We start from the raw sequence: 16464 nt of genomic DNA on the forward strand, positions 1-16464 counted from the left end.
AGGGCCCAGGCAGATGGCAGGGAAGGCAACACGTTACAAGCAACAGAAAAACCAATATGACACCAGCAGAGCCTAGGGACTCCATACCAGCAAGACCTGAACATCCCAGCGCAGATGAAGCACAAGGAATGACCTTAAAAACAACTTCATGAAAGTGATAGAGGCCCTCAAAGAGCATATGAGAAAATCCCTTAAAGAAAAACCAAAACCAACAAATCTCTTAAAGAAAGACAAGAAGAAAAAATCAAACAGATGAAAGAAACAGTTCAAGACCTGAAAATTGAAATAGAGACAATAAAGCAAACACAAAATGAGGGAATGTTGGAAATAGAAAAGATGGGTAAACGATCAGAAATTACAGATGCAAGCATAATTAACAGAATACAAGAGGAAATATGGGGCACCGTGAAAAGACCAAACCTAAGAATAATTAAGTATAGAAGAAGGTGAAGAAAACCACCTCAAAGGGGCAGAAAACATATTCAACAAAATCATAGAAGAAAACTTTCCCAATCTAAAGAAAGACATGCCAATGAAGGTCCAAGAAGCTTGCAGAACACCAAATAGAAAGGACCACAAAAAAAAATCAAAAATCCCCTTGCCACATAATAATCAAAACACCAAACATATAGAATACAGAAAGAATATTAAGAGCAGCCAAGGGAAAAGGCCAAGTAAGATATAAAAGCAAATGTATCAGAATTACACCTGACTTCTCCATGGAAACTCTAAAAGCCAGAAGGTCCTGGAGAGATAATCTACCAAACTAAGAGACCATTGGTGCCATCCCAGACTACTATACCCAGCAAAGCTTTCAATCACTATAGATTGAGAAAACAAGATATTCCATAACAAAATCAGATTTAAACAATACATATCTATTATTCCAGCCCTACAGAAAGTTCTGGAAGGAAAATTCCAACCCAAGGACGTTAACTACAACCAGAAAAACATAGGCGATAGATAATCCCATTTTACCAACAGCCAAAGGGGGGGGGGGGTGAACTCTACACACAATATCAACACTACCAACAAATCCAAAACAAACAAGAAAGAACAATCAATGGCCATTAATATCCCTCAATATTAATGGTCTTAACTCACCTATAAAATGACACAGGATAACAGAATGGATATGAAGACAGAATCCATCCCTCTGCTATATACAAGAAATATACCTCAACTTCAAAGACAAATGGTACCTCACAGTTAAGGGTTGAGAAGTGATTTATTGGGTTGGAGAGATGGCTCAGCTGTTAAAGGCTAGGCTCACAACCAAAAATATAAGAGAAATGATTTCCAATCAAATGGACCCAAGAAACAAGTGGGGGTAGCAATCCTAATATCTAACAAATTAGACTTTAAACTAAAAACAATCAAAAGAGATGAAGGAGGTCATTTCATATTCATCACAGGAGAAATTCACCAAGATGTAGTCTCAATTCTGAATATCTATGCCCCAAATACAAAGGCATCCACATTTGTAAAAGAAACATTAGTAAAACTCAAATCACACATAAAACCTCACACACTTATATTGGGAGACTTCAACACCACACTCTCACCACTACACAGGACCACCAGACAGAAACTTAACAAGAAACAAAGGAACTAACAGAAGTTATGACCCAATTGGTTTTAACAGACATCTATAGAACATTTCATCCAAACACAAAAGAATATACCTTCTCAGCACCACATGGAACCTTCTCTAAAATCGACCACATACATAGTAAACCTCAACAGATACAAAAAATTGGAATAATACCCTGTATCTTATCAGACCACCATTCTTTAAGTTAGAATTCAACAACACCACAAATTGCAGAAAATCTACCAACTCATGGAAATTGAACAATGAACAATTTTATCATTCCTGGGTCAAGGAAGAAATAAAGAAATAAAAAACTTCCTGGAATCCAATGAAAATGAAGACACAACATACCCAAATTTATGGGGCACTTTGAAAGCAGTGCTAAGGGGAAAGCTCATAACACTAACTGCCAATATGAAGAAACTGGAGAATAGTCACACTGGCGAGTTATCAGCACAACTGAAAGCTCTAGAACAAAAAGAAGGAAACTCACCCAAGAGGATTAGATGCCAGGATATAATCAAACTGAGGGCTGAAATCAATACAGTAGAAACAAAGAAAACGATATAAAGAATCAATGCAACAAAGAGTTGGTTCTTCGAGCTAATCAACAAAATAGACAAACCTTTATCCAAACTTACCAAAAGGCAGAGACTGAACATTGCAATTGACAAAATCAGAAATGAAAAGGAGGACATAACAATGGACACTGAGGAAATCCAGAAAATCATCAGATCATACTTTAAAAACCTGTACTCCACAAAATTTGAAAATCTATAGGAATGGACAATTTTCTGAATAGATATCATTTGCCAAAATCAAGAACAGATAAGCAATTTAAATAGAACTAAAACCCCTAATGAAATAGAAACAGTTATTAAAAGTGTCCCAACCAAAAAATAAAAAAAGAAGGAAAGAAAAAAAGCCCAGGGCCAGATGGTTTCAGTTCAGAAATTCAAAGAACAGCTAATACCAATTCTCCCCAAAGTGTTCCACACAATAGAAGCAGAAGGGTCATTGCCAAACTCTTTTTACAAGGCTTCAATAAGCTTGGAACCCAAACCACACATAGACAAAACTAAGAAAGAGAACTACAGACTAATATCCCTCATGAACATTAATGCAAAAATACTCAATAAAATACTGGCAAACTGAATCCAAGAACACATCAGAAAAATCATCTGCCGTGATCAAGTAGGTTTCATCCCAGGGATGCAGAGATGGCTCAACATACGAAAATCTATCAATATAATACATCATATAAAGAAATTTAAAAGGAAAAATCACATGATCATCTCACTAGATGCTGAGAAAGCCTTTGACAAAATCCAACACCCCTTTATGATAAAGGTCCTGGAGAGATCAGGGGTAACAGGAACATACCTGAACATAATAAAAGCAATATCCAGCAAATCAACAGCCAACATCAAACTAAATGAAGAGAAACTCAATGTGATTTCTCTAAAATCTGGAACAAGACAAGGCTGTCCCCTCTCTCCATATCTTTTCAATATGGTACTTGAAAGTTCTAGCCAAAGCAATAAGACACCAAAAGGAGATCAAGGAGATAAAAATTGGAAAGGGAGGAGTCAAACTTTCACTATTTTCAGATGATGTGATAGTTTTACTTAAGTGACTGGACACATTATACTAAGGAACTCCTAAAGCTGATAAACATCTTCAGCAAAGAGGCAGGATACAACATTAAATAAAAATTCAGTAGCCCTACTCTAAATAGACAATAAATGAGCTGAGAAAGAAATCAGGGAAATACCACCCTTTCAATTGCTACAAACAACATAAAATAACTTGGGGTAACGCTAATCAGACAGGTGAAAGACCTGTACAACAAGAATTTTGAGTCTTTAAAGAAAGAAAGTAAAAAAAGATACCGAAAACGGAAAGATCTCCCATAGGTATGATCAACATAGTAAAAATGGCAATCTTGCCAAAAGTAATCTACAGATTCAATGCAATGCCCATCAAAATCCCAGCACAATTCTTCACGGACCTTGAAAGAACAATTCTCAACTTTATATGGAAAAACAAAAGACCCAGGATAGCCAAAACAACCCTGTACAGTAAAGGAACTTCCGGAGGCATCACCATCCCTGACTTCAAGCTCTACTATAGAGCTTTAGTCATGAAAACAGCTTAGTATTGGCACAAAAATAGACAAGTGGACCAATGGAATCCAACTGAAAACCCTGATATGGACCCACACACCTACAAATACCTGATTTTTGACAAAGAAGCTAAAATTATACAATGGAAATAAAAAGCATCTTCAACAAATGGTGCTGGCATAACTGGATGCTGGCATGTAGAAGACTGCAGATAGATTCATATCTATCACCATGCACAAAACCTAAGTCCAAATGGATCAAAGGCCTCAACATAAATCCAGCCACACTGAACCTCTTAGAAAAGAAAGTAGGAAGTACCCTCAAACAACTTGGTATAGGAGACGGCTTCCTGAACATAACACCGGTAGCACAGACACAGGTATTGACAATTAATAAATAGGACCTTCTGAAACTAAGAAGCTTCTGTAGGGCAAATGACACAGTCAACAAGACAAAACGGCAGTCTGTCACAAAATCCAGCAATTCTACTCTTGATGCACATTCATACATCAAGGACATCTGTTCAACTATGTTCATTATTTGTAATAGCCAAAACCTGGAAGCAACCTAGATGTTCCTCAAAACTCACAGAATGGGGAAAGATATTTGCCAGCCCTTCATCTGAGAGAGGGCTGATTTACAAAGTATAAAAAGAACTCAAGAAGCTAACCCAAATACCAAATAATTCAATTAAAAAGTGGGGTAAAGAACTAAACAGAGAATTCTCGCTAGAAGAATCTAAATAGGCTGAAAGACACATAAGAAAGTGCTCAACATCCTTAGCCATCAGGGAAATGCAAATCAAAACAACTCTGAGATACCACCTTGTTCCTGTCAGAATGGCTAAAAAACACCAATGACGATTTATGCTGGAGAGGGTGTGGAGAAAGGGGAACACTCCTCCACTTCCGGTGAGAGTGCCAACTCATATTTGGAAATCAGGATGGAGATTCCTCAGGAAAGTGGGAATCAGTCTAACACAAGATCCAGCAATTCCACTCCTGGGCATATTCCCAAATGATGCACATTCATACGCCAATGACATCTGTTCAACTATGTTAATTATTTGTAATAGCCAGAACTTGGAAGCAACCTAGATGCTCCTCAATTGATGAATGGATAGAGAAATGTGGTACATTTACACAATGGAGTACTATTCAGCAGAAAAAAAACAATGGCATCTTGAAATTCGCAGGCAAATTGATGGAACTAGAAGAAACTATTCTGAGTGAGGTAACCCAGTCACAGAAAGACAAACATTGTATGTACTCATTCATATATGGATTTTAGACATGGAACAGGGGAGTGCCTGCCTACAATCCACATTGCTAGAGAAGCTAGGAAACAAGGAGGATCCTAAGAGAGACATACATGTTCCCCCTGGGAGAAGGGGAAAGGGACAAGATCTCCTGAACTAATTGGGAACATGTAGGGAGGGGAGATGGAGTTAGGAAAAAGAGAAGGGGAGAAAAGGAAGGGAAAAGAGGACATGAGGGAGCAGGAAGATTCAGTCAGAAAAAGAAAAGAGCATATGCCATCCTAGAGCCTTCATCCAGTGACTGATGGAAGCAGAGGCAGACACCCACAGTTAAACACTGAACTGAACTCCTGGAACCCAGTAGCAGAGAGGGAGGAGTGATAAGCAAAGGGGTCAAGACCAGACTGGAGAAACCCATAGAAACAGCTGATCTGAACAAGGGGGAGCTCATGGACCCCAGTACTTACAGCTGTGAAACCAGCATAGGACTGATCCAGACTCCCTGAATATGGGTGTCAGTTAGGAAGTCTGGGCAATCTATGGGGTCTCTGGTAGTGGATCAGTATTTATCCCTGTTGCATGAATGGACTTTGGGAGCTCATTCCACATAGAGGGTTACTCTAGGCCTAGACACACTGGGGAGGGTCTAGGCCCTGCTCCAAATGATATGACAGACTTTGAAGATTCCCCCATGGAAGGCCTTACCCTCCCTGGGGAGCAAAAAGTGGATGGGATAGGGTGTTGATGGAGGGCAGGGGAGGAGGGGAGCTAGAAGGAACTGGGATTGACATGTAAAACAAGCTAGTTTCTACTTTAAATAAAAAATAAATAAAAAGAAAATATTACAACAGGAAAAAAACCAGGAAATTCTTATTTTTACCATAATATAGTCAAACTAATCCCTGGCCAATATTCATTGAAATCTATGTGCATTATCAGAGATTTTAAAATCTGCATTTAAGTCAAATAATCTCTGTCTTAAGTACTATGGTTCAAGGGCATTTGTCATATTTATTCAACTCCACTGTTCTGGCACCCCCACAGCCACAGACAACTCATAGGTGAATAAGCACAGCTGGGCTCTGATAAAAACTTTACTATCTATGGACACTGAAATCTGAATTTTGTATAATTCAGATGTGTCATAATTCTTCTGAGGGTTTGGTTTTGCTCGTATTTTTGCTGTTTTTCAAGACAGGGTTCAGCCCTGTCTGTCTTGGAACTCGCTCTGTAGACCAGGCTGGCCTTGAACTCACAGAGATCCAGCTGCCTCTGCCTCCCGAGTCCTGGGATTAAAGGCGTGCGCCACCACCAGGCTTCTTCTGAGGTTTTTTGCTTTTTTTTTGTTTGAACCATGAAAAATGTACAAGTGGGGGGCTAGAGAGATGACTCAATGTTCAAGATCACCGGCTGCCCTACCAGAGGACCCAGGTTCAATATCAATGGCAGCTCAATTGTCTGTAACTCCAGTTCAAGGGGATCTGGTGCCCTCCCACCGACATAAATGCAGACAAAACACCAATGCACAGACAGATAAATCAATCCTTTCAAAGTGAAAGTAGGGATCAGAGAGATGGCGTGGCTCTTAAGAGCCCTTGTTACTCTTCCTGAGGACCCAGGTTCGATTCCCAGAACCCACATGTCAATTCATGATCTGCCTGTGATCTAGGTCTTGGGGATCTGATGCACTCTTCCGGCCTCTGCAGGTGCCCAGCACACATGTAGTACACATACTACATATAGAGCATACAGACAAAACACCAACACGTAAAAATAAAAACATCTTTCAAATATAAATGTGACTTGGGTGAGGTTTGTTGGAGCCAGGATTGCCTTTCATTCTGAGGTACAGTGAGAGCTAGCGGCGAGTTGCCTTGCTTTTCTGACTTCAGCTTGGAGCTTGAACCCCGATATCAGTCTCTGGGTCTTTTATTCATCGTGTTGCAGACTAGAGCTCCAAAGCTACGCTTCACTGCTGTCGTTTGCTTCCCAATGTCTTCCAAGCATCAGTATCTCCTGCATGTGAGTCTGTGCAATATGAACAAGCCAAAACGACCCATAAGAAGGACTGGTTAAATGCTCATTTGTTCACTCAAATAACATGAGTAAGAACATCTTCCTGTCCCCAAAGATCCTGCAAGTTTCTTGTACGAACATCCCTGGGAAGTGAATATAACATGTTTGGTGTTAGAATGTAAGGAGGCACGTCTCAGAAGGAGCATGAGTATAAGCAGTGTGTGTGTGTGTGTGTGTGTGTGTGTGTGTGCACATGTATGTGTGTGTCTGTGTGTGTCTCTCGCTCTGAGTGCTCTTTTAAATTCTAAATTCAATTCTGCTTTGAAGAAATGTCACGGTGTCCCTAAACTGTATGCCTTGAGGTGAAAATATAGACTAGATAGTGAGTCAGTTCCTCGCCTTTCTCATTTGGGTCCCAGTGTCCTGAAGGAGCAACTGCAGGCCAGGGGAGGGAAAGCTACCTGTGAACGGCACGGCAGCCTCAAGTGAGCTGAAGGTCTTTACAGCCAAAGCAGGATTCTGCAAGCCTGCTAGAGCTGTAACCGGAAACCTTCATCACTCAAAGCTTGCGGTTTTTAATAGCCTAGCAGGAATGTGTTGGGTGTCTCTTGGTAGTTTCTCTTTTGCCAGTGTCTGAGGGTCTTTATCACCAACAGAGGGCCCTTGAATGACACACCGGCCTGTGCCAAGCCTTGCTGGACAACCCTTTGTTGTTTCTGAAAAGTAGTCTTGATAAGTCATCCAGGTTAGTCTAGAACTCCCACCCCTCCTTACTGAGATAATCACTGTATGATCTTGATTCAGCCCCAGTCCCCCCACCCGCATCTCTGGATTTCAATTCACTTCAAAGGAAAAGGAAAGCTCCTCCGGGCAGTCTCAGGTGCAATGGTAGGGACCCATCATCGTCATCAGCAGATTCGGTGCTGCCCTGGGCCTGGCTTCTGTCAAGTCATGGAGGCTGATTGTTAAATGTCCAGGAATTTGAGAGCCAGCTTGAAACTTTTTGGTTACTTTAAATCGGCCTGGGTGGGAGTGCTCAATAAACTTGATAAAGAGTGCTTAAAAAACTTGATAAATGACAGGATCACGTTAGCACTTCCCTCCACGGCCACCAATCCAGGGAAGTAGTTGTTAGACGCTTGATCGTACGGCGCTTTGCTTAAGACACCCCTGTGTGGGTCTACATTGGTGACAGGCACTGCCGGTCATTCCCAGAAGGCTTGCCCAGTACAGCTAAATGTAATTTAACATCTTCCTTCCCTACCTTCTCCCCCTGCTCTCCATTCTCATATGCAGGGAACAGTCCTTGGGGCTTCCCTGCGCCAGGCATTAGGAATTGTGGGGGAAACGAAACACACACTGCACTGCACTGGCTAATTTTATGTGAGGCTGACACGAGCTAGCGTCATTTGAGAGAAGGGAACCCTAACTGAGAAAAAAAAAATGTCCCTATAAGACTTGGCTATAGGCAGGCTTGTAGGGTAGTTTCTGAATTAGTGATGGATGGGAGAGGGCCCAGCCCATTGTGGGTGTGACCATCCTGGGCTGGTGGTCCTGGGTTCTATAAGAAAGCAGGCTGTGCAAGACCTAGAAGCAAGCCAGCAAGCAGCTCTCCTCCATGGCCTCTGCACCAGCTCCCGCCTCCAGGTTTCCGCTCCGGGTGAGTTCCTGCCCTGACTTTTCCTCAGCAATGAGCAGTGAGGTGGAAGCAGAAGCCACAGGAACCCTTCCTCCCCGGTTGCTTTTGGTCATGGTGGTTAGTCACAGCCATAGCAGACCATGTGCAGACCACGCTGAGTCACGAGCACTCCCTGTTCTCGCGGGATTGTGTTCCCACTGAAGAGAAACACACACACTGGGGAAAGTTTACTCGCCTCTCAACCTGTAGGTAGCACTCCCGTGGCAGGCAGCACCAGTCGCTAAGATGCTTGCTACGGTTTTGCATCTCTAGCACACGGGTTTACTCTGTGTGTGAGCCGAACTCCAGGTACCTGTGGCAGCAGCTCTGACATCCCTCTTTGGTCAGCTCCTTACTTTCAAGGTGGGCCAACCCCCTTCCCCCACTAATCCACTCCCCTACCTGTGCTCTCCCTTGCCCAACACCGTAGATTCCCTAACACAAATATCTTTTGGTGGGGAGGAATCTATACCAAACTCTTAGGCGCTAGTCTTCCGTGAAATCTTCTCACAGAACGTAAAGGCCATGGCCATTAAAGACTGTGCTGTAAATCTTTGTGTGCGTTCTTAGATAGCCCCAAATGTCACATGACCCAGCTCTGAAAGCACTGACAATCCTTCCTGTAGCTGATCTGTGTGGCTCCTCCGCCTTGTCTCACAGACAAAGAGAAAAGAATGCATGGATGTTAGTGGAGAAAGGAAGAGGGGGGAGGGAGGAAAACGGAAGAGAAAGAAAAAGGACATAGAAGAGGAAGGGCATGGAATGAAGAGGTGATTGGGAGTGGAAGATGGGGAACTTTAGGGCATGCTCGAAGACTATCAGCGCCTCAGTGGAAATGTCTAGTTAGCAACTGAATAGGTGAGCTAAGGCAGAAAGTTAAAGTCTGTGTTGGGAATCCAGACTGTGGGAAAAGAGGGCTGCAGAGGCGGCTCAGTAGGTAGGTGGGCTTGTTGTCAGACCGAGTGACCTGAGTCTGATCCCACGTTGTGGAAGGAGTAACTCAACTCCGGCAAATTGTCCTCTGACCTCCGCACACACCCATGCATGTGCCCACTCATACGCACGCACACACGCACGCACAGGAGCACACCAGCAGACACACACCAACAATTGCGTGAATGATTAGGTTAAGTATTTATTTATTTTTAATATAAAACTTGGAATAAGTGCTGAAGCTGTAGCTCCGTAGGTGGAGTCCTTTGTCTAGAACACACAACGCCTCGGGTCCAATCCCAAGCACTGCACGAACTAGGTATGGTGGCAAATGCTTGAAATCCCAGAACTTGGAAGCAGAGACAAGAGAATTGTAAGTTCAAGTTTCTCCAACTACATAGTGAGATCTAAGCCAGCTTGGGCTAATTAGACCCAGTCTTAAAACAACATAAAAAAGCTGTGCCCCTAGAGATGTCCTAGTATTAAATGTCTACATCTATGATGGCCTTGCGAGCTCAAGCCAAGACACATCTCAGTGTGCAGAGCAGTGGCTGCCACAGATACGAGCTGTGGACAAGCATTTGTAGCTCCATACTCATTTAAATGTACTTTCAAACGGTGCCAGTAATGCTTCCCATGAGGGTTTGTCACAAACATCCCCAAGGGATCCCAGTCAAGTCACTTTTGCTTAGGCAATGCTTTCATCAGTCAAATAAGGGAATTGAATCACATTCTGGGACAAGCAATGCAAAAGTCTTCTTAATTGCACCAGACCGGCTTATGACACCAGCCTATTATGGAGACTCTAGCACTAGGACCGATCAATGTTTTGACTTCTGTTTTGCAGAAGAAAAGGGGAAATGGAGGTGGTTTGTGGCAGCCGTGGAACTGTGTGTGTGTGTGTGTGTGTGTGTGTGTGTGTGTGTGTGTGTGTGTGTATGTGTGTGTGTGTGTTTAATGCCTGAACCCGGAAGCGGCTAAGGCAAGAAGTTTTATGTTAAATATATTTTACTACATTTACATACAATAACTTTTTAAACCGTAAGTTAGTTTTCTTAAGAAACTACCAGCTGTTTTTCCGGGGCTCTGAGGTTCCTATTGTCTCTCTGTTAGAGAGTGGAGGCGAGGTGTCAGCTGAGGCTCTCATCCACTTTACGAGGGGGCTGCAGAGCTGTTGTGAGCTGGGGAGATGCACTGAAACACCACGTGTCAGCACTAGTGGATGCGAGTTTATTCAAAAGTAGAATGTTTGCAGTCATAGCCAGATAAAATCAGGTCACACCAGATTGGGAAATGAGACAGGTGAAAACAACGTCATGCTTAGCTCCACTTCTGGTTGTTGGGGTAAAATACCTGGGCAAAAGCAACCTTAGGGGAGAAAGGAGAAAGGATATCTGCAGTCATAGCCAGATAAAATCAGGTCACACCAGATTGGGAAATGAGACAGGTGAAAACAACGTCATGCTTAGCTCCACTTCTGGTTGTTGGGGTAAAATACCTGGGCAAAAGCAACCTTAGGGGAGAAAGGATTTATTTCAGGTCATAGTTCTGGGTTACAGACCACCATAGCATAGAAATAGCATTAAGGGTTTGAGAGAGCTGGCCACTTTACACCAGCAGTTAAGAACAAGGGGCAATGACTACAGGCACGACTCTGCTTACTTGTCTGTCCTACTCTTAAACAGTTGAGGGTCCCTGTCTAGGGAATGTTGCCACCCATGCTGGGTGGGTTTTCCCACCTCGGTTAGTATGATCAAGATAATCGAGATACTCTAGATTAAGCTGTCCCTCAATGAGACTCTTCCCAGGTTATTCTAGATTGCGTCAATTTGACAATTAAGATTAACTATAACATGAAATATAAAAGACCCAGAGACTGATATTTGGGTTCAAGCTGAAGATCAGAAAAAGCAAAGCAGCCAGCCTCTTGCTCTTACCTCTACCTAAGACGAAAGGCGATCCTGGCTCTACCAAACTTCAGACTGCTATGCTGTCCTCAAGGTGGCTGGAGAATCCTGAGACTTCAATGTCTTCCTAGCCTCAATGTGGCTGGAGAGTGAATGCCAGCTCTGAGACCCTGTTCCTGTCTTAAATACCTCTGATGGATCCTGGGGTTAAAAGTGTGTGCCACCACTGCCCGGTCTTCATAGCTTGAGGCTGACTTTGCTTTCTCAATCCTCAGGCAAGCTTTAATAGATAAAAAATAATATGTCACCACAACTAACCATCACATATACGAGTCAACAAGCGAGAAGTTTCAGGAAACCACCAGAAACAACAAGAAAGGTAAAGCATGCAGCCAGGATGGGTATGAGGGCATCCCAATACAAAATCATAAGTTCACTTAAAACAATATGGGATTCTTGTTTTGTACCTCAACCAAAGTCTTTATCTTTGTAGAAGACAACAATGACACCATCGTGCCATAATATCAAAAGGCTGGACTGCCTGCTTTTGAGGGAACATATTACCATCTTAATTCAGCACCTGAAATGTGAGCAGACAAATTTCTGTTGTTTCAGATCACCCAATTTGTGGTAGTCGGTTATACTAGCCCAACAAATTAACATTGGTGCCAACCAGGAGGGAAACTCCCATCCACTGCCTCCTAGGATGCAAATGTTTGTTTAGCTAAGGGTATAAGCGTTCTGACCAAACAGTGTTCTCCTGAAGACGTGTGTATGCATGTGTGTATTCACAGAGGGATGATAATGCCATTGCGGCTTGGAGTCGTTCTATATTGAGTTACAGGAGGTAGAATTAAAGGCGACCCATATGTCAATAAGAAGCAGTGGTAGCACCTGTCTCAGTCTCAAGTGGACATCCTGCCGCGGAGGGGTTCGACTGTTCCTTTAATAGAAAGGCGCCATTTGCAGCAGTGGGCTTGAATGTGGACAAATGAGGCTTAGTTCCGTGCTTGGAGGAGCTTAGAGTTTTGGAAAGGATGCAAGATACCAATAATTAAATCAGCTAAAAGGCATAACAAGTCTGTGTCGTCAAGGAGATAGAAAACAGCACAAGAGTCTGTGTGATTACGACTCTCCCAGAGGCTCTCTGGGAAAGGAGGGCTCTTCAGCGAATCCCTAGGAACACAAGGGGGCAGAAATGGCCGTTCAGGCACAAGGAGAACGTAAGTCCAGTGCAAGCAGGGGGTGTGTATCAGTGAAACCATTCTGAGGGCAGGAGGCATTGGGGTCATGCTAAAGCCTCAGGTTTACGACAGGTCCCAGTAAGACAGCCATCTGCATAAGGACAGAGGCCTGAGAAGCAACCAGACTGGCAGGGACTACAATCTTGGACTTCCAGCCCAGAACCAAGAGGAACTAAATTTCTGCTGTGTAATTCATCCCCTAGGTGGCATTTTATTACGGCAACTCTAGCATATCAATATGCTTGAGACATGATTGTAATATAATTATCACGATACGATATGGTGGGGGGATCTCAAGTGTCGGGCAGGCCTTAAAAGTGTCTAAGCAGAAATGGCATCAGAGCTGGGCTTGGGTAAAGATGATGGTGGCTGGGCTTGGTAAGAATTGTGAGCATTGAGAGCAACGGGAGGCCTGGGAAAGCAGCTCTCTTTTCAAAGGTAGCAGCTGCCGTTTTGTGTGGCCCTTAGAAATGGAATTGGAGTTGGGTGTGTTGGTGGCCCGTCTAATCCCGGTGCTTTGGAGATAGAAGCAGGAGAAGCCTCTGGGGTGTGTGCACATCTTCAGCCCCACAGCAAGATGGAGGCCAGCCTGGGCTACTCGGGACCTCATCTCAATAACGACAACAAAAATGAAGTTGAAAACAAAAAGGGAATTCTTGCTTGCTGCTTTTTTTGGCTTTTATTATCTTCAGCAGTCGTGAGTGGCAGGGGAGTGCTACCAAGATGTCAGAAAATGGTTCCGAGGCATGATGTCATCAGCCCTTGATTTCTAGCCACTGTACAGAATTGCTGCAAGTTAATTAGGGGGCCGTGGGTTCACACCACCCCCAAAACCCACTGAAGACCACAGTCTCAAAGCTCCAAAGGACTTAGAGATGGGCTCCTCAGTAACGATACAATCCTATTTGCACTGGACCCCATTGACCGGAAACGACATACAAAATTTCCACCAGAGAAAATGGAAAGAAAAATGACCCAGTGGATCCCCATGGTGAAATGTATAATCTAATAATTTTTTGCCCGTGGCGATAAATATGAGTGTTAATTTAAAAACTGTTTTCTGTGCATCTTGTAGAAACTGCACTAAAGAAGTAGGGTTCTGACTTAATTTTTAAATTAGGTCAAAGATGCTAAGAACGATCAGAAATGACCACACAAAGAAGTTCCTATGTGTGCCTCTTTCTTGCTTGTTGACGGTCTGGATAAAGTCTTTTATCGCCCACCTGGGAACATGATTTGCAGAAGGGGTCAACTGGCTTGTCTGCAGTCAACGCTGACTGCTAACACAGCTCGTCCACTGGGAGACTGAATAGCCAGTCCTTCCCTACAGTGGGTTTGCTTGTAGAAAACACAGATCTTGGTTCTGAGCTATGCAGGAAGGAATGGGGCCTCAGTTTAGATGGGTTCACCTAAAAATGCTACACCACTCAGAAAAGTTCAAGCCAGTGGACAGGAGTCCCTGTGATGCCCGGATTAGTCCTATTAGAATTTAACCTGCACATTAGTGTCTTTCCTTGTCCTCTTTTCTGACTGCCTCCCAGCCCCAAAGAATGAACTGATTACAACGGCGTTTGTGAACGAATGTGGCCCTCGCAGAAGACAGCATAAGAAACACAGAGCCAAAGAACTGCCCCGTCGTTCATTCTCAGCTTGGATGCCAAGCTTCGACTTCATTCTCGGCCTCCTTCCTATTATCTAAGTCCCAGGCATCCTCTCCTGTCCTCTGCAGCAACAGGAAGGTCGTTCTTCTCCCTTCTCCCAGGTCTGTCTCTTCTGGCTGCCCCTTCCAGAACACCTTCTTTAGCTTGGCAAGCAAGAGGCCGGAGGCCAGCACCTTAGAAAGTTCATGAGCTCTTTGAACTTGACCGTGTCTTTTGAACTCGCTCGCAGCATTTCCCTATAAAATACAGAAATGCTCGATGGTAAACAATTCCTGCTCCCCGGTCATTGTAGGGGTGATTTATGAGCAAAGCAGATGCTGCCCAAGATCTGTGGTAGACAAAAGCGTGTGAGGGTGCAGGAGAGGGAAGGGGAGTCAGCAAAGTCTTTGGCTGGGCTTCTGTGTGAGCCTCCGTGTCACGGGTGGCTGTTTAATTAAGACCATCTGGCTCATTCAGCGGTAGCTAACACAAGGAAATGCTTGAAGGACTGGTTCTCTGATATTAAATATGACTTTTGAAACCCAAATAGTTCTTATTATTAAGCCTCAGATCAAAGGACAGTGTAATTAGTACTTGGAACAGAACTGCAAGTAGAAACGCATTCATCAATGAGTATGTTATCCCTTCTTTAGATCAGCTTACACATCATGATGATGGAAAAATAGAACGCACTTGCGTAGGGGGCAGAGATAATAGCACAACATCTTCGGGGGACCTTGCCTTATGTGAATGTAATATACAGTGTATATTTATGTGTGGACTTTTTTTAACAACAGTACATTACATTTCTCTATCTTTCTTACTGTTAATTATTTTAATTTTTCCTAAAAACGTTCTTGGTCAACAGACATTAAGGGGAAAAACAGTCCTCACGGATCTCATGGTAAACTAATACCACTATATGACAACTTAAACCCTCTAATAATTCTCTGGATAATTCCTAAATTACTGGAAGAACTGTATCCCAGGCAATAAATCTGAAGAACAAAATGAACATGGTTTTGTGGGAGGGACTAGCTGAAGAAAATAGGCGTCTAAAATGAGGTGGAAAAATGGCAAAAGCTTTTAGACAACCATTAGCTATCCTCATGGAGAGATGGATTAAAATGTCTGCAAGAAATAGAAATGTTAAATGCTCTAATTTTGCATCAAGTATGTAATTTCATTCTTTTTGTTGTTGTTGTTTTGTTTTATTTTACATTCAACCAGTTGGAACCTGCGAAATAATACAGTAGCAGAGACTTCTTTTTATTGGTTCTATAATACTTCCCCTGAACAATTATGTGTATGATTCAGGGGACTGTCACAGCCAAACTGATGTCTTCCCTTGGGATTGGAAGGAACAATTGCCCTTCCCCATGGGGTGCCTCTAAAAGCAGAGTCTAAAAGCGCAGTCCATTGACGGATGGCAGGAGCTCTGCCGAGTGTGCCTCCCTTTGTGGCTGGGCCAGGGAAGCTGCAGATTCGGGCCAAAATACTCCCTTCCAAATGGCCAGCACATACACGGGCCTGCTGCAAAGCTCTCCAACCAAAGAGGAGAAACGGTGTCACAGCTTTTTAAGCGCTTGTGCAAGATTCCCCGAGGGTTTTATTTTTAATGTGTTAATGGCTCCCAGTTCGTTTCAGTCCACCAGGTTTTCATGTGGTTAAATGAACAAAGCAAACCAAGAAACCCAGAGCGTGACCTCAGATCTGCAAGGCGAGGAAAAGGGGCATCTCACTGTTTTAATTGTTCCCTGAATATCTACTTTTCCCTCTCTTGTGAGCCACTCTTAGGCCTCCCGGTTTTCTCGTCTGTCCGTAGGTTTGGAAAGTTGTGGGAAATGAATCTACGTCGTAAGCATCAAGGGCCACGTTTGAACCCCTGGGGGAAGTACCTGAAATGTCCTTGTGGACTGCTAGCTCTGTGAGTGGCGTCTGCTCTGTGGAATGGGACCATTTGAGCTCACAGGGTGCTTATGGGGGCTGAATGACAGACGATGAAATGCAGGTTAGAGATCCGAGGTTCAGGAGCCAGCAGCCTGGTTCACGCACCCCCTCATGAACT

The sequence above is a fragment of the Mesocricetus auratus genome, unplaced genomic scaffold (genome assembly GCF_017639785.1).
Source record: "Mesocricetus auratus isolate SY011 unplaced genomic scaffold, BCM_Maur_2.0 Super-Scaffold_6730, whole genome shotgun sequence".
NCBI classification, from domain to species: domain Eukaryota; kingdom Metazoa; phylum Chordata; class Mammalia; order Rodentia; family Cricetidae; genus Mesocricetus; species Mesocricetus auratus.